Source organism: Ctenocephalides felis, unplaced genomic scaffold (genome assembly GCF_003426905.1).
Source record: "Ctenocephalides felis isolate EL2017-DRISC unplaced genomic scaffold, ASM342690v1 CF-g0.4_SCAFFOLD_01886, whole genome shotgun sequence".
In the NCBI taxonomy this organism is placed as follows: domain Eukaryota; kingdom Metazoa; phylum Arthropoda; class Insecta; order Siphonaptera; family Pulicidae; genus Ctenocephalides; species Ctenocephalides felis.
Window position 1 is genome coordinate 133597290 of NW_020538040.1, and position 26432 is coordinate 133623721.

The 26432-nt window shown below is 23.2% G+C and overlaps 1 pseudogene; it reads right to left on the bottom strand.

Annotated features, from left to right (window-relative positions):
* Positions 1-13523: 13523 nt before the first annotated feature.
* Positions 13524-13797, bottom strand: LOC113375926 (annotated as a pseudogene).
* Between the last annotated feature and the right edge of the window lie 12635 nt (positions 13798-26432).

A 26432-nucleotide genomic window follows, 5' to 3' on the forward strand; every position in this document is an offset into this window, starting at 1 on the left:
TTAGAAGATTTATTTACTTGTAATAACTCAAATTTGCATAGCGTCTTTTAATATGTACAAATATATTTATCAATGATTTTTATGAATTATTAGGAAACTCACCTCTAACATTTATTTTAAATTATCGAATGATATGTGCCGCAATCTATATATTTCTTGAGTTATATTTTAATTTCTATATTTACTGTAACTAGAAATACAAATAATCTGTTCAACTGAATCTACTTTCACTTGATCTCATATTTAAATATATAAATTAATATACAAATTTATATAGTAAGAGCTATGAAGTAAATTCTTCAATTCCAATGCTTATCCGTAAGATACTTTTATCTTCCCGATTTTATGATAAATTTGATCAAATATTAAATGTTTATGAATTTGAAAACTTTTTATTATTAATATTAAATTGTTAAACTATATGCTTGTTTGCCAATAATTTTATATATACTTTGTTGGCATACTTTAGATATTTATATTTAAACATAACTTGGACAATGTGTCACAATATGAAATATAAGTAATTTTCTTAACATAAGTTTTTATTCATTTAGTTTATATTTTCCACAGAAACTTCAATAAGATTGAAATTTTTCTCTTTTTCTCGGTCTATTTCTCCTAATAAGACTACTTTTTCGCCGCAAACTATAAATACTCCTCTAGGTATATCTCCATATCTTTTCCTACATGAATCTTGTTCTAAATAATCCTAATCTGAATTCTATAGTTCGATGAAGAAGTAAATTAGCAAATTGATCTACGCGCCTCAAGTATCCAATCAATGTTCTTTTGAAATGAGCTTTTTATCAAGTTCATCCAGTATTCATGGTTTTTATTTTATGTGATCCAAATGTATATGATTTAAAAATGTATGCAATATTTAGGTTCAGTTTTACAAATTGCAACATACATAGTATAAATACAACAGTTGGTCAATTTTATTATTCAAATATAACCAAAAAAACTATAATATCGTTGTTTATCGGACTAACTCTTCTATGAAGAATTAACGAAAAAAATGCTTGTAATAACTTTGTACGTTTAACAATTATTTATTGAAATTATATTATTATATTTTTACTGACTATAACTATCATCATAAGCTATGTTTGAGTGCATCTATGAAACCTAGATTTCGTACATATTTTTACATATAATTTTGAACATTTTAAACCGATTACTTACTAAATTGGCAGCCTGCCCCTTCTGACCACTCTGTCGATTTCTTAATACTTTTTTTGTCTTGAACGTAGTTGGCCACCATTGACTGTGGTTGTAGGAATTAAAAAATACTCCTACTAATACAAGCCATTTTGAATTTATTTAAATCACTTGAAAATGAGATTTTGTCTTATTTTGTAATTGTTGGATCCTGCTGCCTTTTCATTCATAATATATTTTCATCGCCGTCCTGGTGTATGTCCATCACGTTTTGCACACATTGCTTGAATATTATAAACATATTATAAATATTTTTAAATAATTTAATTATAATAAAATATAAAATCTTGCATTTACAAAATCTGATAAAATTTTGTCCAATTTTTATTTCGCCAAATTTTTGATTGTGTGCTGAATAACTAAATGTAAAATCATTTCAAACAAAATGTGAAAACATAAACAACAAAATCGTTTATTCACTTTAAGTTTAATATTAAAATATTTAAATATATTTAAACTGCTCGTTTTAGTGACATAAAATAATAGAAAGTTCTTAAAGCTGCATCAAACTATTTTGATAGTAGTAAAAGTATTTTTTAAAACTTATCGGTTTGTATGAATCGTTTGTGTTATTTTAACAATTGGAATATATTTATTGAAACTAATAACCAAAGATAATTGAAATCAATGATTTTATTACTAACAATTTTTGTTTTATTTTACCAAAATTATCATCTGAATAAATTTATGAAAGTTATATACATATATATTACATATTATTGACAATTTATCAACTTTTAATATATTTTCAAAACTTATTTCTTAGTGATTTAATATTTTCATACTAATATTTAATTTCATTTAACATGTCATTCGAGATTCTATATTCAACATAAGTATTTTATAATTTCATTTGATTGTATATTTTTAAATTTAAACTTGATCTATTTATAATTTTGGTCTGACTAAAAAATAAAGTTAAATCGTACTTTCATATAATTATCAAATTGCACTGCCCGGTTGTGATTTTTAATTTTTTTTTGGCATTAATCAAATTAAATATAATGTAAGTAATTTATTTTTTGATGGGTTATAAAGAATTTTAGAGCCATAATTTTTAATATTTTTAATGAAAGCTTTAAAAAATCTTATAATACGATTTTTTTATGGAATATTAAATCCAATTATACTAAGCAGTCATATCTTGAAATCCTATATCAAATTTTTGCCCTATGAAATATAAGAAATTATATTCATATTATTTTTATATTTAAATTAATGACGCTATATTCAAAATCAACATCAACATCAACTACAATTCAGTTAGTATATAGAACTGAATAAGGAATAACTAAATTAAAATTCCTATGCTATGCTCGTTTAAATATTTCATTTTTTTAACAATCTATACTAAATCTTATGATTTACTCTACCAAAATACTTTAAGTAGTTGCATAAATGAAATTCTCAAGTTTTTGTTTAAGTCTGTAAGCATAATACAGTATATTATTATAGCCAAAACGTTCAACACTTTTTTGGATAAAATACAATTATCTTCGTTTTTTACAATTTTTGCTTGAATTTAGCCAATAGCAATGACAATCTCAATACCATTCAAAAATATTTTTAATTTTTGACAATATTCATATTAGAATAAGTGCTTCTGTTAGTTTTATTATTTGCTCCAATTAACCAAATGCATATAGCTCTCGAATACTTTTACTTATTATACAATCATTTTATAATGGATTCAGACCCTCGTTAAAAAATGTTTATAAATTCATTTTAATTTTGGATTTGTTGTTGTATAATTCATAATAGTTATAAAATGTATATTTATTGATTTGATCTAATATTCAATTGTGACAATTGTTTATATATATTTAAACTGACGACTGAAAACTTGTGAAACATTAGGAAACTCGCCTAACATTTATTTTAAATTTTAAATGATTTTTTTAATTTTATTTGCTATATTCGCTATTACTAGAAATACAAATAAAATGTATAATTAAACCTACATTCATAACCCGTATTTCGATGTCTAATTTAATATACATATTTACATAATGAAAGCTATGAAATGAAATTTTTCAATTTTTCCCTTACTGATGACTCTAAAGTTGATCAAATATTAAGTATTGATGAATTTGCAAACTTATTTAATAGTATTAAATTAACTGCTTGTTTATCTATAATTTTATTTAATTTTATATTGTGACGACTCAGAACGCATCTATGAAACCTTCATTTCGTACATATTTCTGCATATAATTTTAAAAATTTTTAAACCGATTACTTACTAAATTTGGCCGTCTGCCCCTTTTGATTACTTTGTCGATTTCCTTATTATTTTTGTCTTGGACGTAGTTGGCCACCATTATTTGTACCAATGGTTGTAGGAATGAGAAAATCGACTCCTACTATTTTAAGCTGATCACCTGAAAAGTGATATTCATATATATTGGCAATAATTGAATATATTTTTGTATTTGTTTTACAATATTTTTATAATTAATTTAGAAATGAGATGTCGTCTTTTTCTGTATTTTTAAATCCTGCTACCGATTATGCATCTCTAAAATCTTTATTATATGAATGGATGTTATTTTCTTCTCAGTATTTTTTATACTTACATATTATGTTTTCAAAATCAAATACAATATCTATTTGTTATGAAGTTTTCTTATTCCAAAATATTGCATTCGTAAATCTCCAAATTTGAATTTTTTCACGGAAAGTTTTCACAAAAACTTCAGATTTTTTAAAATAAATGTGCATTTTAATTAGAACTTGTTCACTATAAATTTATTTTTTGCTTGCATTTGTATATTATTATATCGACACTATAAAATTACTGATTTATTCTAAGTTAATTATTTAACGAATTTTATTTGGACATTGTGTACTTTTGTATGTAGTTGTTTTCTGATTAGCTGTTGATTTACTCTGCAATTATTTCACAAATTAAAAAATAAAAAATTCTTGCATTCACTAAAATCTGATAATGTTTTATACAATTTATATTTTGCCAAATTTTTGTATTGCGTACGAATAGCTAAATGCAAAATCAATTCAAACAAAATTTGAAAACGTAAAGAAAAAAAGCGATTGTTTTCTTTCAATATATTTTATTCAATTGTTAAGTGACATAAAATAATAGAAAGGTTTTAAAGTTGCCTGAAAACATCTTCATACTAGTAAAAGTTTTTCTTGAAAAAAAAAACATTGTTTGAATCATTTGTATTATTATAACTATTCGCATATATTTATTGAAACTAATAACCATAAATTAACTTTATGATTTTAATATTAACAATTTTTGTTGTATTTTGCGAATATCAGTTCTCAAATAAATAGTATTTTTGCTTAATATAATAGCTATATATATATATATATATATAAGTATAAGTCCATATAGTTATCAAATTGGAGTGCCATATTGTATTTTTGAATTTTTTTCGACATTAATCGAGGTACAAATCTGTTGTTTTGAAATTATCTATTTTTATATAAGCAAATGGTTATTTTTTTTGTAGAAGATGAAAATTTTTGCAGCAATATTTACAAGCACAAGTAACAAAATAATCCTCACCAATTTCGTCGAACGAATCAACTTCTTGAATTCTTTCCATTCTATATCGAAACTTTTTGCTTCGAAACAGAAATACGTTTACGTCGTGTCTATTTATAACGATAATTACTAAATTTTATGATTTTAATCTACTAAAATACTGTAAATAGTTGCATACATCAAATTCTCAACTTTTTGTTTATAGTTAGTATAATAAAGTAGATCTTTGTACCCCTTGTATTGTGTTTTGGGTCTCATCATGACAACGATGATGTCCATAATGTTCAACAGTTCTTTGGATAAAATCCAATTATCTTAGACGAGTAGAATTTTGTAATTTTCTAATGAAATTAGCCAATAGCTCTCCCATATTACCCATTGTGATGCAAATTTATGAATGGAAAAACATACTTATTAAAACTTTAAATATACTTACCTACTATTATATATAATTATTGAAAATTTCATTTTGTTAATCAAAAATTTTTTCAATTATATTATTTAATTATTAGTTGGATTGGTATTACCGTTTGGAATTTGTTGTAAATAATTTCTGAAACTAATTTATGAACAATTAAAAAAAAACTAATTTGTTAATAACAAAATGCATAATACTATATACTCGAAAACTATTACTTAATTGCTTCCATTAGCTCCATTTTAAAAAGAAAATAATATATTTTATGTGTAACATAATGTTAAACAATATTATTAAATCTGGTGCTTACTATGAATTCTATAATAATCATGATCTACTTTTAATTTTAATCTAACTTTAGATTGAAGAATGAATTTTAATTTTGCTATTTGTTCTATCGTAAATTTATTTTGGAATTTAACGGTGTTTGTCTGCTTTCAGTGATTTTTATTAAATATAACTTGTATTTTAATTATTTGTTTTGAACTTCTGATTGGTTTTTTACATATTACCAACTACTTGCATATAGAGAAAATCTGAATGTAAAAACTTTTCTCTTTGCATCTTTTTTAGCAAATCCGTTGTCATATGGCATTTCGTTTTCTAACAAAATATCTTTTTATTAAAGTAATAATTTGATTTGGCTGGTTTTTGGTCTTACTATTTTTTTACGATTCCACATTGTACAAACATTTTAATATCTGTAAACTAATAATCATATAATATTTTTTCGGCTTTTTCATCATTTTTACTGAGTTATTCTAAAAAAGCCATTTCAATGGAGTAGACAATCTTCTGAAATATATACTCAAATGTCAAATTGGAAGGTTTCTGTTAATATTGATACATTTATTCCCTATTATAACTTATTTTTTATAAATTATATCGGATGCTTTTAGTAAATGTGCCTTTTGAATTTACCTATATTACATTTTTATCCAAATATAATCAATTAGTATTTTTAGAAACTTTATTGCATATTTCTTTGATTCTATATATTAGAAGAATTGGCTTGATTTTTTTAAATAAAATTATCTTTTCTTGCTAAGTCAAACTTCAAATGTTGCTCTAGCTCCAGCTCTTGGTAAATAATTAAATAATAATTATTTTTGTTAAATTTTGTGCTTGTTTCAGTATTATTGTCAATCCATAAATATCTGCAAAAGTAATCTAATCGCTAAATGGAATCTTGAATCTTCTTCAGATATTCTCTCTGCATTATAAATATTATCGAATTTCTATAAATTTTTGAAGCATTTTAAAATCGTTTAATATTGTCAACTGATTTCACTGATATTTTATACTACAATTTCATAGTTCCGAAATTACTTCTAAGATTGTGCATTATACAACTAATGGTTGAAGGCGTTACTTTTTCTAAAGTTTCCTAAACAATTAATTTTGAATTTTGATTTGTTTTCTTCTCTTTTGTTTTATTTATAAATATTTTCATAGATGTTTCTAATGAAAAATTAAGAGAATATCATAACATTTATTTTGATTTGTCCAATTGTTTATTGATAAATTACCTTTAACTTCTTATATTCATTCTAATGACTAATGATTTTTATAATTGATTCTAATTTTACTTGATCATGTATTCATATATTCTACTTCAATAATATGGTCATATTGTGAACTTTGTGAAAATGAAAAACTTTCATCTTATTTGATTTTTTTTATTAAATGATAAAAATAAATATTAAGAATGTGGCACTTTCTGTTTCAGTATCAGTTTTTTTAAATATTATTTTCATGTCTGGTCGTTTTTGACAGTAATTTGATTGTTTTTATCAATTTTGACTTAAAAATTCAACAAATTGTTTCATTTCATGAATTAATTCTCATTGAGATTTGCACTTATCTATTTATGTATTACCTTATAAAATTCTGGGCATCTAATATATTTCGAACACTTTTTATTAACGAATAGAGACACTTTTTGGCGAATATTTTGAATGCATATATTCTGAATTACGAGTATGTCTTATAAATACAGTTTCAATTGTACAAATTTTGATCTAATTCTATTTATACTTGCGTATAGAGAAAAACTGAACATAAAAAATTTTGCTGTTTTTACACATCTTGCGATTATAATAATGCATTGTTAATCTGATCAACTTTAATTTTATGTGAAATCGATATAATTTATATATACCTGCACAAATTGTTCATGTCTGTTTATTTGTTTAATTTTTAATGTAAAATTAGTTACCAATAACAACATTTTCTATTGGAACATCTTTCTATAAATAGTTTTATAGTGAAAACTATAAAATGAAATTTTCAATTTTAATGCATATCTGTAATAAAATTTTCTTTTCCCGATTTTATGAATCTAAATTTAAATTTGATCAAATATTAAGTGTTGATGAATTTGCAAACTTATTTAATAGTATTAAATTAACTGCTTGTTTATCTATAATTTTAATTAATTTTATATAGTGACGAACTCAGAATGCATCTATGAAACCTAGATTTCGTACATATTTCTACATATAACTTTGAAAATTTTGAACCGATTACTTACTAAATTTGGCAGTTCTTATTAAATATTGAACACAAATATAATTAGCAGTCATAAATAATAATACATTTTATTTATAACTCCTATTCTAAAATGTTTGCCTTACAAAAAATTATAAATTATATTCAGTTTCTTTTCATATATAAGTTATAGTGACTATTTTAAACCATATTATATTTTAATTTAATATCATAATTTATTATTATTGATTTCATAAGTAATTTTCAATTTTTGCACTTAGGGCAGATCTGATGTGTCCACAATTTCTGCTCAACACAAATCTTGATTTATTACAATAACAAATGCAATTCAGATTATTATTTATCTTGGCTAAATTATTGATATAATAACGAAAATTATCTTGACCAGTTTCGTCAAAAGGATCAACTTCTTGAATTCTTTTAATTATAAATCGAAACTTTTTGCTTTGAAACAGAATTTACGTCGTGCCTATTTATAACGATAAATATCAAATGTTATGATTTTACTCTATTAAAATACTTCAGATAGTTGCATACATCAAATTTTCTAGTTTTTGTAGAACTTTGAATGAAATTAGCAAATAGCTTTCCCATATTGGCAATTGCAGAGTACCCGAAAGATAAATGATGCAAATTTATGTTGTTCGATAAGATGCAATTTATCATCAATAGATATACTGAATGGATCAAACTATCTTTATATATACTTATTGAAAAATCATCAATTCCATTATACTATTAATAAATAGACTTGTCATATATTTCGTCTTCAAATCATGAACCTCATGAATTCAAATAACCAAATGCATAATACTTTATATTACAAAACTTTTACTAATTATACTTCCATAAATAATATATTTTATGTGAAACATAATTTTAAACAATATTATTGAATCTAGTGCATACTTTGAATACTTTGATAATAATGATCTACATTTAATTTTAATTTAACCTTAGATTGAAGTATGAATTTCAATACTTTTTCCATACTTTTGTGATAATTAACTAATAAATTTGATTTTTAAGACCTAATTTTAGTAGTCATTATTTTTATTCAATACAAATATATTAACAATTTATATGAAAATAATATGTGAATATATAATCCTTTTTTTAAATTCATAATACTTTGTAGTATTTGAATGTATTTGTTCATGAATCAAATGATTAATTATTGCATAAGCCTTAGAATTTTTTCGCTACGACTTTACTCTATACTTATAAAATTATAAGTGCAAAGCCTCAAATTTACTCAATATTTTTATTATTTCATAATTAAGTGTCATCAGTGGTGTTGTGCTAATTTTTTTTTTGCCGGAACGCTAAAATTTAAAATCCGGTTCATAAACCGGTTCAAAGAATTTGTTATATTTTGATAAGAACTCACAAATCTAATATATTGACTTTTTATATAATTAACTCTATTATACACAGCTAGTCTATACATTAAATTGTACAAGTATGAGGGAATCATTGAGTACATAATTTATATTCTTCAATGACATTAATTATATTTATTCTGGTATTATTTGTATTCATTAATACCTACAAGTATTTATTATGATATAAAAGTACTCAAGATTTATTACAATACTTTATAAGACTTAACCTAATAATATGATAGATAACCTATTACTTATCTTACTATACTATATTATTGTATATTATAGGTAGATATCTATTATCAATCATACCGTGAGATACCTACACCGCCATTAACTTATTATATACCTACAGACCTTTTACTTCTTATAAATACTACTGTCTAATTTATATATTCACCTATACTATATAGGTTTACCTTACGCCCTATGTATTATCTCTACCTATCTATTGTCTATACCGGGAATTGAACCCGGGACCTCCGCGTGGAAGTCGCGCACCTTAACCACTACCCTATCGGCTACCCCCATTAAAAATATAAAATGGGACGCACTGTTGTTTCCGCGGGTCATTTTCTAATTAATTAGATAATTAATACTAAGGTGGCGCGAGGACACGCGAAAAAAGACGGTTGATTGTAGCGTTACGGTGGTGTAGTGGTTAACGTTGTCGCGTTCCACGCGGCGGACCCGGGTTCGATTCCCGGTAGGGTTAACGTAGCGTGTAAGGGAAATTATAGGTAATAGGATATATGGTAGATATAGGTTAGGTGTGTTCGGTGTACAATGTAGGGATTTTAGAGTATATAATGAAATATAGCGTATGGTACAGATGTAAGGCGTGTTGTATAGAATGCAACGTATAGGCACACGTAAGGCTATAAAAATACACGAATAGGAACCTATGATATAGGTGTAAACGTATAAGAAATGCAAATGAATATAAGATTTATAAATATTATTTTTTCTATAAGAAGTTCATACACCTCAATTTGTTACTAAATTAAAAACGACTTTGATAAAACCAGTGGTGTTGTGCTAATATTTTTTTGCCGCAACGCTAAAATTTAAAAACCGGTTCTAAAACCGGTTTTCATGTTTTTTCCAGTTTCGTTCGAAAAGGAAAGAAACAAAAATTATTACAAAACCCATTGTGTGCACATATATGTATGTTTATTACAATAATAACATTTAATAAAAATTAGTTGGATAATAACGTATAAAATATACTTATTAAATCATTTTCTGTATGTAGCGATTTTTTTTTATATTTTTTCTTGCCGGAACGCGTTCCGCCCCAAAAATGATTTGCCGGAACGACATTTATTACAATAATAAGAACATTTAATAAAAATTAGTTGGATAATAACGTATAAAATATACTTATTAAATCATTTTCTGTATGTAGCGGTTTTTTCAAATGTTTTCTTGCCGGAACGCGTTCCGGCTCAAAAATGATTTGCCGGAACGACGTTCCGGCGCGTTCCGGCTCGACAACACCACTGAGTGTCATACATATTCTTATGTGATTACTTACATGATTATTGCAAATCCGGCTTAATTTTTAAGAAATCTCAAATTATTTGCAAGGCCCTCTAAATTTATATAATAATCGTATTAGGAAACTTCTTTATCAAACATTTTGACATCTGTAAACTAATCATACAATATTTTTTCGGCTTTTCATCATTTTTATTGTTATATTTATACTGTAATTTATAGTACCTCAGTACGTTAATACTTCACCTAATATTTATTTACCTAACTAATTTGTAGTTATTCTAAAAAAGTCTTTTTAATAGAGTAAGCTATCTTCTGAAGATATTTATACAACATATTATTGCTCATTATAACTTATTTTTTATAATCAGACGCTTTTAGCAAATGTTTTATGTATACATTAAAATTGTAAATTTCAATTTTGACAAATTCATTCACTTTTAAGTATTATTACATTTCTATCCAAATATAATCAATTTGTATTTATAGAAACTTTATTGCATATTTCTATGATGATGAATGATGAATTGCTTGATTTATTTGAAAAAATTTAAATATCCAAAGTCGTTTCAGCTCTTGGTAAATAAGTAAATATTAATATTTTTTATTAAATTTTGTACCTTGTGTTAGTATTTTTTATTAATCCATAAATGGAATCTTAAAGTTTCTGCATATATTCTCTCTGCACTATAAAATTATTGAATTTTTGCATTTAATGACTTATTATATTTATAATTGATCCAAATTCTACTAGATATATTCAATTCATCTACTTCAGTAATATGCTCATATTGTGAACTTTGTGAAAATGAAAATCATATTAGATTTTTTCATTAAAGGATAAAAATATATATTAAGAATTTTGCACTTTCTGTTTCAGTATCAGTTTTTTTTAAAATATCATTTCCATGTCTGCTCGTTTTTTCCAAGAATTTGATTGTTTGTTTATGAATTTCGACTTAAATATTCCTGGTTAATTACTTAATTTTACTTAATTGCTCTTTTTTGCTATATTGTAGAAGCAGCGATTTATTTTATTCATCTCTTAATTTATTTCTCATCGAGTTTTGCACTTATCTATTTGTTTGTGTATTACTTTTTGATATTCTAGGCACCTAATAAATTTCGAACTTTTCATAAATCCATTTTTAATTGAATAAAATTACGTTTTTTAATATTTTCTACTACTTTTCTACTAGAGATAATCTGAACATAATTTTTTTTTTTACTTTTTGAGGTTGTAATAATGCATTTTGTGGACAAAATATCTTTTTAATGAATCATTATTTTTTGATACTATTGTTTCTACAGCAATGTTGTAGTTTAACGATTTAACATTAATATATATTTGATTTTATATATCCATATTGACATAAAAATAATATTGTACGAATAATGCCAGTATAATATATTTATTACAAACTACTTTAATTCTAATGAAATTTTCTAGAATTTTTGAACGTTTACATTCATTGAATAAAAAATGAAAATTGTTGCATTTTAATTGTTCACAATTCTTCTCAAATAACCAAATACAAAATACTAAAAACGAAATCTTTCACTTATTATACTTATTTTTATGAATGAATTTCATATTTCATGTAAAACATTTAGAATTTTGGAAAACTTTCAATTTTATGTAAAATCGAAAAAATTTACATATACATGCACAAATTGTTCATGTCTAAATATTATCTATTTAATTTTTGATTGACAATTATTTTACAAATAAGAACGTTTTTTATATATTTTCTGAACTTTGGTTTGCATTTCTATTTTGTTAATCCATCCTGAAATTCAAAAAGCAAATCAATTTTCATGTATTCCCTCAAATTTGACTTGAACATTTTAATGATATAACGTTTTTCGATACGTATAAAATTTTCAAAAATTATTTAATTCATATTATAATAGATAGATCATTTTTGGGGCTTTTGTATTTTACTTCATTTTCTTTATTTTGTATTTGATCAGTCGTAAAAACTCAAATAAATTGTACAAATATTTGTAAGTAGTTTGAATATATTTATGCTGTTCTTGTGATATTTTTATCATTTCATAATTTGTAACTGTTTTGCGCAAAACAAAATTTCAAAAGTTAGAGTTGCATTCAGACCCTCGTTGAAAAAATATTTATAAATTCAGTTTAGTTTTGGATTTGCTATTGTATAATTCATAATAGTTAAAGAATGTATATTTCTTGATTTGATCTAATATTTAATTGTGACAATTGTTTCTTTATATATATTACTGACGACTGAATTTTTATTTATTGTAATTTCAATATAATTCTGACCTGAGGTTGTTTATCGTACATATTATCAAATAATAAAATGAATAACTTATAAATATGAATTTTCTAACAAATTTTTATATATGCCAAAATATGTATATGGAACTCTATCAGTTATATTTGTAAATTGTATTAAGTAATTACATTTCACTTGAATTATTACATATTTGAGTCGCTGTTTAATAATATGTACAAACATCAACGTTTTTGTGAAACATTAGGAAACTCACCTCTAACATTTATTTTAAATTATCGAATGATATGTGCCGCAATCTATATATTTCTTGAGTTATATTTTAATTTCTATATTTACTGTAACTAGAAATACAAATAATCTGTTCAACTGAATCTACTTTTACTTGATCTCATATTTAAATATATAAATTAATATACAAATTTATATAGTAAGAGCTATGAAGTAAAATTCTTCAATTCCAATGCTTATCCGTAAAATACTTTTATCTTCCCGATTTTATGATAAATTTGATCAAATATTAAATGTTTATGAATTTGAAAACTTTTTTATTATTAATATTAAATTGTTAAACTATATGCTTGTTTGCCAATAATTTTATATATACTTTGTTGGCATACTTTAGATATTTTATATTTAAACATAACTTGGACAATGTGTCACAATATGAAATATAAGTAATTTTCTTAACATAAGTTTTTATTCATTTAGTTTATATTTTCCACAGAAACTTCAATAAGATTGAAATTTTTCTCTTTTTCTCGGTCTATTTCTCCTAATAAGACTACTTTTTCGCCGCAAACTATAAATACTCCTCTAGGTATATCTCCATATTCTTTTCCTACATGAATCTTGTTCTAAATAATCCTAATCTGAATTCTATAGTTCGATGAAGAAGTAAATTAGCAAATTGATCTACGCGCCTCAAGTATCCAATCAATGTTCTTTTGAAATGAGCTTTTTATCAAGTTCATCCAGTATTCATGGTTTTTATTTTATGTGATCCAAATGTATATGATTTAAAAATGTATGCAATATTTAGGTTCAGTTTTACAAATTGCAACATACATAGTATAAATACAACAGTTGGTCAATTTTATTATTCAAATATAACCAAAAAACTATAATATCGTTGTTTATCGGACTAACTCTTCTATGAAGAATTAACGAAAAAAATGCTTGTAATAACTTTGTACGTTTAACAATTATTTATTGAAATTATATTATTATATTTTTACTGACTATAACTATCATCATAAGCTATGTTTGAGTGCATCTATGAAACCTAGATTTCGTACATATTTTTACATATAATTTTGAACATTTTAAACCGATTACTTACTAAATTTGGCAGCCTGCCCCTTCTGACCACTCTGTCGATTTCTTAATACTTTTTTTGTCTTGAACGTAGTTGGCCACCATTGACTGTGGTTGTAGGAATTAAAAAATACTCCTACTAATACAAGCCATTTTGAATTTATTTAAATCACTTGAAAATGAGATTTTGTCTTATTTTGTAATTGTTGGATCCTGCTGCCTTTTCATTCATAATATATTTTCATCGCCGTCCTGGTGTATGTCCATCACGTTTTGCACACATTGCTTGAATATTATAAACATATTATAAATATTTTTAAATAATTTAATTATAATAAAATATAAAATCTTGCATTTACAAAATCTGATAAAATTTTGTCCAATTTTTATTTCGCCAAATTTTTGATTGTGTGCTGAATAACTAAATGTAAAATCATTTCAAACAAAATGTGAAAACATAAACAACAAAATCGTTTATTCACTTTAAGTTTAATATTAAAATATTTAAATATATTTAAACTGCTCGTTTTAGTGACATAAAATAATAGAAAGTTCTTAAAGCTGCATCAAACTATTTTGATAGTAGTAAAAGTATTTTTTAAAACTTATCGGTTTGTATGAATCGTTTGTGTTATTTTAACAATTGGAATATATTTATTGAAACTAATAACCAAAGATAATTGAAATCAATGATTTTATTACTAACAATTTTTGTTTTATTTTACCAAAATTATCATCTGAATAAATTTATGAAAGTTATATACATATATATTACATATTATTGACAATTTATCAACTTTTAATATATTTTCAAAACTTATTTCTTAGTGATTTAATATTTTCATACTAATATTTAATTTCATTTAACATGTCATTCGAGATTCTATATTCAACATAAGTATTTTATAATTTCATTTGATTGTATATTTTTAAATTTAAACTTGATCTATTTATAATTTTGGTCTGACTAAAAAATAAAGTTAAATCGTACTTTCATATAATTATCAAATTGCACTGCCCGGTTGTGATTTTTAATTTTTTTTTGGCATTAATCAAATTAAATATAATGTAAGTAATTTATTTTTTGATAGGTTATAAAGAATTTTAGAGCCATAATTTTTAATATTTTTAATGAAAGCTTTAAAAAATCTTATAATACGATTTTTTTATGGAATATTAAATCCAATTATACTAAGCAGTCATATCTTGAAATCCTATATCAAATTTTTGCCCTATGAAATATAAGAAATTATATTCATATTATTTTTATATTTAAATTAATGACGCTATATTCAAAATCAACATCAACATCAACTACAATTCAGTTAGTATATAGAACTGAATAAGGAATAACTAAATTAAAATTCCTATGCTATGCTCGTTTAAATATTTCATTTTTTTAACAATCTATACTAAATCTTATGATTTTACTCTACCAAAATACTTTAAGTAGTTGCATAAATGAAATTCTCAAGTTTTTGTTTAAGTCTGTAAGCATAATACAGTATATTATTATAGCCAAAACGTTCAACACTTTTTTGGATAAAATACAATTATCTTCGTTTTTTACAATTTTTGCTTGAATTTAGCCAATAGCAATGACAATCTCAATACCATTCAAAAATATTTTTAATTTTTGACAATATTCATATTAGAATAAGTGCTTCTGTTAGTTTTATTATTTGCTCCAATTAACCAAATGCATATAGCTCTCGAATACTTTTACTTATTATACAATCATTTTATAATGGATTCAGACCCTCGTTAAAAAAATGTTTATAAATTCATTTTAATTTTGGATTTGTTGTTGTATAATTCATAATAGTTATAAAATGTATATTTATTGATTTGATCTAATATTCAATTGTGACAATTGTTTATATATATTTAAACTGACGACTGAAAACTTGTGAAACATTAGGAAACTCGCCTAACATTTAATTTAAATTTTAAATGATTTTTTTTAATTTTATTTGCTATATTCGCTATTACTAGAAATACAAATAAAATGTATAATTAAACCTACATTCATAACCCGTATTTCGATGTCTAATTTAATATACATATTTACATAATGAAAGCTATGAAATGAAATTTTTCAATTTTTCCCTTACTGATGACTCTAAAGTTGATCAAATATTAAGTATTGATGAATTTGCAAACTTATTTAATAGTATTAAATTAACTGCTTGTTTATCTATAATTTTATTTAATTTTATATTGTGACGACTCAGAACGCATCTATGAAACCTTCATTTCGTACATATTTCTGCATATAATTTTAAAAATTTTAAACCGATTACTTACTAAATTTGGCCGTCTACCCCTTTTGATTACTTTGTCGATTTCCTTATTATTTTTGTCTTGGACGTAGTTGGCCACCATTATTTGTACCAATGGTTGTAGGAATGAGAAAATCGACTCCTACTATTTTAAGCTGATCACCTGAAAAGTGATATTCATATATATTGGCAATAATTGAATATATTTTTGTATTTGTTTTACAATATTTTTATAATCAATTTAGAAATGAGATGTCGTCTTTTTCTGTATTTTTAAATCCTGCTACCGATTATGCATCTCTAAAATCTTTATTATATGAATGGATGTTATTTTCTTCTCAGTATTTTTTATACTTACATATTATGTTTTCAAAATCAAATACAATATCTATTTGTTATGAAGTTTTTTTATTCCAATATATTGCATTCGTAAATCTCCAAATTTGAATGTTTTTCACGGAAAGTTTTCACAAAAACTTCAGATTTTTTAAAATAAATGTGAATTTTGATTAGAACTTGTTCACTATAAATTTATTTTTTGCTTGCATTTGTATATTATTATATCGACACTATAAAATTACTGATTTATTCTAAGTTAATTATTTAACGAATTTTATTTGGACATTGTGTACTTTTGTATGTAGTTGTTTTCTGATTAGCTGTTGATTTACTCTGCAATTATTTCACAAATTAAAAAATAAAAAATTCTTGCATTCACTAAAATCTGATAATGTTTTATACAATTTATATTTTGCCAAATTTTTGTATCGCGTACGAATAGCTAAATGCAAAATCAATTCAAACAAAATTTGAAAACGTAAAGAAAAAAAGCGATTGTTTTCTTTCAATATATTTTATTCAATTGTTAAGTGACATAAAATAATAGAAAGGTTTTAAAGTTGCCTGAAAACATCTTCATACTAGTAAAAGTTTTTCTTGAAAAAAAAAAAACATTGTTTGAATCATTTGTATTATTATAACTATTCGCATATATTTATTGAAACTAATAACCATAAATTAACTTTATGATTTTAATATTAACAATTTTTGTTGTATTTTGCGAATATCAGTTCTCAAATAAATAGTATTTTTGCTTAATATAATAGCTATGTATATATATATATATATATATATATATATATATATATATATATATAAGTATAAGTCCATATAGTTATCAAATTGTAGTGCCATATTGTATTTTTGAATTTTTTTCGACATTAATCGAGGTACAAATCTGTTGTTTTGAAATTATCTATTTTTATATAAGCAAATGGTTATTTTTTTTGTAGAAGATGAAAATTTTTGCAGCAATATTTACAAGCACAAGTAACAAAATAATCCTCACCAATTTCGTCGAACGAATCAACTTCTTGAATTCTTTCCATTCTATATCGAAACTTTTTGCTTCGAAACAGAAATACGTTTACGTCGTGTCTATTTATAACGATAATTACTAAATTTTATGATTTTAATCTACTAAAATACTGTAAATAGTTGCATACATCAAATTCTCAACTTTTTGTTTATAGTTAGTATAATAAAGTAGATCTTTGTACCCCTTGTATTGTGTTTTGGGTCTCATCATGACAACGATGATGTCCATAATGTTCAACAGTTCTTTGGATAAAATCCAATTATCTTAGACGAGTAGAATTTTGTAATTTTCTAATGAAATTAGCCAATAGCTCTCCCATATTACCCATTGTGATGCAAATTTATGAATGGAAAAACATACTTATTAAAACTTTAAATATACTTACCTACTATTATATATAATTATTGAAAATTTCATTTTGTTAATCAAAAATTTTTTCAATTATATTATTTAATTATTAGTTGGATTGGTATTACCGTTTGGAATTTGTTGTAAATAATTTCTGAAACTAATTTATGAACAATTAAAAAAAAACTAATTTGTTAATAACAAAATGCATAATACTATATATTCGAAAACTATTACTTAATTGCTTCCATTAGCTCCATTTTAAAAAGAAAATAATATATTTTATGTGTAACATAATGTTAAACAATATTATTAAATCTGGTGCTTACTATGAATTCTATAATAATCATGATCTACTTTTAATTTTAATCTAACTTTAGATTGAAGTATGAATTTTAATTTTGCTATTTGTTCTATCGTAAATTTATTTTGGAATTTAACGGTGTTTGTCTGCTTTCAGTGATTTTTATTAAATATAACTTGTATTTTAATTATTTGTTTTGAACTTCTGATTGGTTTTTTACATATTACCAACTACTTGCATATAGAGAAAATCTGAATGTAAAAACTTTTCTCTTTGCATCTTTTTTAGCAAATCCGTTGTCATATGGCATTTCGTTTTCTAACAAAATATCTTTTTATTAAAGTAATAATTTGATTTGGCTGGTTTTTGGTCTTACTATTTTTTTACGATTCCACATTGTACAAACATTTTAATATCTGTAAACTAATAATCATATAATATTTTTTCGGCTTTTTCATCATTTTGACTGAGTTATTCTAAAAAAGCCATTTCAATGGAGTAGACAATCTTCTGAAATATATACTCAAATGTCAAATTGGAAGGTTTCTGTTAATATTGATACATTTATTCCCTATTATAACTTATTTTTTATAAATTATATCGGATGCTTTTAGTAAATGTGCCTTTTGAATTTACCTATATTACATTTTTATACAAATATAATCAATTAGTATTTTTAGAAACTTTATTGCATATTTCTTTGATTCTATATATTAGAAGAATTGGCTTGATTTTTTTAAATAAAATTATCTTTTCTTGCTAAGTCAAACTTCAAATGTTGCTCTAGCTCCAGCTCTTGGTAAATAATTAAATAATAATTATTTTTGTTAAATTTTGTGCTTGTTTCAGTATTATTGTCAATCCATAAATATCTGCAAAAGTAATCTAATCGCTAAATGGAATCTTGAATCTTCTTCAGATATTCTCTCTGCATTATAAATATTATCGAATTTCTATAAATTTTTGAAGCATTTTAAAATCGTTTAATATTGTCAACCGATTTCACTGATATTTTATACTACAATTTCATAGTTCCGAAATTACTTCTAAGATTGTGCATTATACAACTAATGGTTGAAGGCGTTACTTTTTCTAAAGTTTCCTAAACAATTAATTTTGAATTTTGATTTGTTTTCTTCTCTTTTGTTTTATTTATAAATATTTTCATAGATGTTTCTAATGAAAAATTAAGAGAATATCATAACATTTATTTTGATTTGTCCAATTGTTTATTGATAAATTACCTTTAACTTCTTATATTCATTCTAATGACTAATGATTTTTATAATTGATTCTAATTTTACTTGATCATGTATTCATATATTCTACTTCAATAATATGGTCATATTGTGAACTTTGTGAAAATGAAAAACTTTCATCTTATTTGATTTTTTTTATTAAATGATAAAAATAAATATTAAGAATGTGGCACTTTCTGTTTCAGTATCAGTTTTTTTAAATATTATTTTCATGTCTGGTCGTTTTTGACAGTAATTTGATTGTTTTTTATCAATTTTGACTTAAAAATTCAACAAATTGTTTCATTTCATGAATTAATTCTCATTGAGATTTGCACTTATCTATTTATGTATTACCTTATAAAATTCTGGGCATCTAATATATTTCGAACACTTTTTATTAACGAATAGAGACACTTTTTGGCGAATATTTTGAATGCATATATTCTGAATTACGAGTATGTCTTATAAATACAGTTTCAATTGTACAAATTTTGATCTAATTCTATTTATACTTGCGTATAGAGAAAAACTGAACATAAAAAATTTTGCTGTTTTTACACATCTTGCGATTATAATAATGCATTGTTAATCTGATCAACTTTAATTTTATGTGAAATCGATATAATTTATATATACCTGCACAAATTGTTCATGTCTGTTTATTTGTTTAATTTTTAATGTAAAATTAGTTACCAATAACAACATTTTCTATTGGAACATCTTTCTATAAATATTTTTATAGTGAAAACTATAAAATGAAATTTTCAATTTCAATGCATATCTGTAATAAAATTTTCTTTTCCCGATTTTATGAATCTAAATTTAAATTTGATCAAATATTAAGTAATAATAAATAAATAAAAAAAAAAAAAAAAAAAAAAAAATATTAAGTGTTGATGATTTTGCAAACTTATTTAATAGTATTAAATTAACTCTTGTTTATCTATAATTTTAATTATTTTTATATTGTGACGAACTCAGAATGCATCTATGAAACCTAGATTTCGTACATATTTCTACATATAACTTTGAAAATTTTGAACCGATTACTTACTAAATTTGGCAGTCATTATTAAATATTGAACACAATTATAATTAGCAGTCATAAATAACAATACATTTTATTTATAACTCCTATTCTAAAATGTTTGCCTTACAAAAAATTATAAATTATATTCAGTTTCTTTTCATATATAAGTTATAGTGACTATTTTAAACCATATTATATTTTAATCTAAGAACATATTATATTACGATTGATTTCATAAGTATTACTCTTAATTTTTAAACATATTAATGAGCATAAATTAATCGACAAGTTCTGCACAACACAAATCTTGATTTATTACAATAACAAATGCAATTCAGTTTATTATTTATCTTGGCTATATTATTGATATAATCACGAAAATTATCTTGATCAATTTCGTCGAATGGATCAACTTCTTGAATTCTTTTAATTATAAATTGAAACTTTTTGCTTTGAAACAGAATTGCGTTCACGTCGTGCCTATTTATAATGATAAATATTAAATGTTATGATTTTACTCTACTAAAATACTTCAGATAGTTGCATACATTAAATTTTCTAGTTTTTGTAGAACTTTAAATGAAATTAGCCAATAGATTTCCCACATTGGTAATTGTGTAGTACTTGCAAGATAAATGATGCAAATTTATATTGTTCGATAAGGTGCAATTTATTATCAATAGATATACTGAATGGATCAAACTATTTTTATATATACTTGTTGAAAAATCATCAATTCCATTATACTATTATTAAATAGATTTGTCATATATTTCGTCTTCAAATCATGAACCTCATGAATTCAAATAACCAAATGCATAATACTTTATATTGCAAAACTTTTACTGATTATACTTCCATTTTATAAATAAATAATATATTCCATATAAAACATAATGTTAAACAATATTAATGAATCTAGTGCATACTTTGAATACTTTGATAATAATTATCTTTTAATTTTAATTTAACCTTAGATTGAAGTATGAATTTTAATACTTTTTCCATACTTTTGTGATAATTAACTAATAAATTTGTTTTATAAGACTTAATTTTAGTAATCATTATTTTTACTCAATACAAATATAATAACGATCTATATGAAAATAATATGTGAATAATGATATATGCTCTTCTGCTATATAATCATTTTTTTAAATTCAAATTACTTTGTAGTATTTGAATGTATTTATTCATTAATCAAATAATTAATTGTTGCATAAGCCTTATAATTTTTTGGTTACAACTTTACTCTATACTTACAAAATTATAAGTGCAAAGCCTCAAATTTACTCAATATTCTTATTATTTCATAATTAAGTGTCTTACATATTCTTATGTGATAACTTACATGATTATTGCAAATCCGAATCAATTTTTAACAAATCTCAATTTCTTTGCAAGTCCCTCTAAATTTATGTAAAAATTTAGGAAACTTCTTTATCAAACATTTTGACATCTGTAAACTAATCATATCATGTTTTTTTCAGATTTTTTATCAATTTCAATGTTATATTCATATTGTGATTTATATTACCATAATGTATTAATACTTCACCTAATATTTTTTTACCTAACTAATTCGTAGTTATTCTAAAAAAGTGATTTTAATAGAGTAAACTATCTTCTGAAGATATTTATACAATATTTTATTTCTCATTATAACTTATTGTTTATAATCAAATTTAGCAAATGTTTTATGTATACATATAAATCCATTTATGGTTAAAATTGTAAATTTCAATTCTAACAAATTCATTAACTTTTAAGTTTAACTTTTTTGTTGAATTTATAATGAACAAGTAATTATTCATTAAAATTGATTAATATGTTTTTTAAATAAATATAATCAATTTGTATTTATAGAAACTTTATTGCATATTTTTATGATGAATGATGAATTGCTTGACTTATTTGAAAAAAGTCAAATATTCAAAGTCGCTTCAGCTCTTGGTAAATAATTACATATTAATTATTTTTATTAAATTTTGTGGTTTGTGTTGATATTTTTGTTAACCCATAAATGGAATCTTAAAGATTTTGCATATATTCTCTCTGCATTATAAATATTATTGAATTTCTGCATTTAATGACTTTATAATGAATATAATATGAATTATATGCATTATATTTATAATTATTCCAAATTTTACTAGATCATATATTCAACTTATCCACTTTAGTAATATGTTCATATTATGAACTTTGCGAAAATGAAAATCATGTTAGATTTTTTCATTAAAGGATAAAAATAAATATTGAGAATGTGGCACTTTCTGTTTCAGTATCAGTTTTTTCTAAATATCATTTCCATGTCTGCTCGTTTTTGCCAAGAATTTGATTGTTTGTTTATGAATTTTGATGTCAATATTCAACAAATGGTCTCTTTTTAGCTATATTGCAAAAGCAGCGATTCATTTTATTCATCTCTTAATTATATTTCTCATCGAGTTTTGCACTTATCTATTGTATTACATTTTGATATTCTAGACACTTAATAAATTTAGAACTTTTTATAAATATATTTTTAATTGTATAAACTTTTGTTTTTTAATATTTTCAACTACTTGCATATAGAGATAATCTGCACATAAAAAATTTCTCCTCATTTTTAAACTTCTTGCGGTTATAATAATGCATTTTATGAACAAAAAAACTTACTACAGTTTCTACAGCAAAGCTTTAGTTTTACGATTTTACATTAATATATTTGATTTTATATATCCATATTAACATAACAATAATGTTGTACGAATAATGTCAGTATAATATATTTATTTCAAACTACTTCAATTCTAATGAATTTTTCTAGAATATTTGAACGTTTATATTCATTAAATAAAAAATAACAATTGTTGCATTTTAATTTTTCACAATTCTTCTCAAATAACCAAATACAAAATACTATAAACTTCGAAATATAGTGCAACAGTGAACTCTTTTACTCATTATACTTATTTTTATAAATGAATTACATATTTCTTGTAAAGCATTTAGAATTTTGGAGTGTTTTTTTTAAATCACATTATTTAATGCTCTGGTACTTGATTCTAATACTTTGTTAATCCTGAGTAACTTTAAATTTTATGTAAATTCGATAAAATTTACATATACATGCACAAGTTGTTCATGTCTAAATATTATCTATTTAATTTTTGATTGACAATTATTTTACAAATAAGAACGTTTTTTATATATTTTCTGAACTTCGGTTTGCATTTCTATTTTGTTAATCCATCCTGAAATTCAAAAAGCAAATCAATTTTCATGTATTCCCTCAAATTTGACTTGAACATTTTAATGATATAATGTTTTTCGATACGTATAAAATTTTCAAAAATTACATGATTGCATATTATAATAAATCATTTTTGGGGCTTTTGTATTTTACTTCATTTTCTTTATTTTGTATTTGATCAGTCGTAAAAACTCAAATAAATTGTACAAATTTTTGTAAGTAGTTTGAATATATTTATGCTGTTTTTGTGATATTTTTATCATTTCATAATTTGTAACTGTTTTGCGCAAAACAAAATTTCAAAAGTTAGAGTTAGATTCAGACCCTCTTTGAAAAAATATTTATAAATTCAGTTTAGTTTTGGATTTGCTATTGTGTAATTCATAATAGTTAAAGAATGTATATTTCTTGATTTGATCTAATATTCAATTGTGACAATTGTTTCTTTATATATATTTTTACTGACGACTGAATTTTTATTTATTGTAATTTCAATATAATTCTGACCTGAGGTTGTTTATCGTACATATTATCAAATAATAAAATGAATAACTTATAAATATGAATTTTCTAACAAATTTTTATATATGCCAAAATATGTATATGGAACTCTATCAGTTATATTTGTAAATTGTATTAAGTAATTACATTTCACTTGAATTATTACATATTTGAGTCGCTGTTTAATAATATGTACAAATATCAACGTTTTTGTGAAACATTAGGAAACTCACCTAACTTTTAAGTTTTAAATTTTATTTAATTTGCTATATTCACTATTACTAGAAATCTAAATAAAATGTATAATTAAACCTACTTTTATAACTCGTATTTAGTATCTAATCAAATTCTTACCGATTTTGTGACTCTAAATTTAAATCTGATCAAATATTAAGTTTTGATGCATTTGCAAATTTATTTAATAGTATTAAATTAACTGCTTGTTTATCTATAACTTTAATTAATTTTATATTGTGACGACTCAGAACGCATCTATGAAACCTAGATTTCGTATATATTTCTGCATATAATTTTGAAAATTTTAAACCGATTACTACTAAATTCTGACTACTCTGTCGATTTCCTTATTATTTTTGTCTTGGACGTAGTTGGCCACCAAAATTTGCACCAGTGGTTGAAGAAATTAGAAAATCGACTCCTACTAATTTAAGCTGTTCACCTAAAAATTAATATTTATATATTCTCAATAATAGTATAAAAATATTTTTGTATTTGTTAGATCCGGCTGCCATTTATGCACTTCATTCAAATTTCCACAAATATTTAGCCCTTGTATATTTTTTCAGTATTTTTACTTGACTTTTACAGTACGAGATAATGCATTTTTATTATTATTAATATAATTGTTATAAATATTGTAATTCAATTCATATTGATTAGTTTAATTCAAATTGATCAATTTACTTAACATTTTCTTCTGAGTTATTGTCTGGATGTAAATCTTTTTTCATATGAATAGATATGATTTTCTGATCAGCAGATAAATTACTTATTTATTCAGAACCTTTTAAATTAACTATTTAACAAATTTTGATTGGACATTGTGTACTTTTGTATGAAGTTGTATACTGATTAGCTGTTGATTTACTCTGCAATTATTTCACAAATTAAGAAATTTTTTTTTTGCATTCACTAAAATCTGATAATATTTTTTACAATTTATATTTTGTCAATTTTTTGTATTGCGTATAAATAACTAAATGTAAAATCATTTCAAACAAAATTTGACAACATAAAGAATAAAATAGTTTGTTTACTTTAGATATATTTAATTGTTAAGTGACATAAAATAATAGAAAGTTTTTAAAGCTGCTTGGAAACATCTTCATACTAGTAAAAGTTTTTTTTAAATTTAATATTAATATAAATATTCCCATATATATTTATTGAAACTAATAACCATAAATTAAATTTTATATTTTAATATAAACAATTTTTGTTGTATTTTGCGAATATCAGTATTTGCTATTTGGGATTTTGGTCTAGTTATCAAATTGTAGTGCCATATTTTATTTTTGAATTTTTTCGGCATTAATCGAAGTACAATTCTGTTATTCTGAAATTATGTATTTTTAAATAAGCAAATGGTATATCTTTTCAATATAATCAATTAAAATTTTATTAAACCTGAAAACTCGATTACATTTTTTTAACAAAATATTGAACTTAATTATACTTCGAAATCATAAATGAGATTATTTTTTATACATAATTCCTATTCTAAAATTTTTACATCATAAAATATTATAAATTATATTCAGATTTTTTTCATATATGACTAGGTGTGACAATTTTAATCCTACATTATATTTTATTATTATTGACTTCATAAGTAATCTTCTCAATTTTTGCACTAGGGCAGATCTGATGTGTCCACAATTTCTGCACAACACAAATATTGATTTATTACAAAAACATATGCAATTCAGTTTATTATTTATCTTGGTTAAATAATTG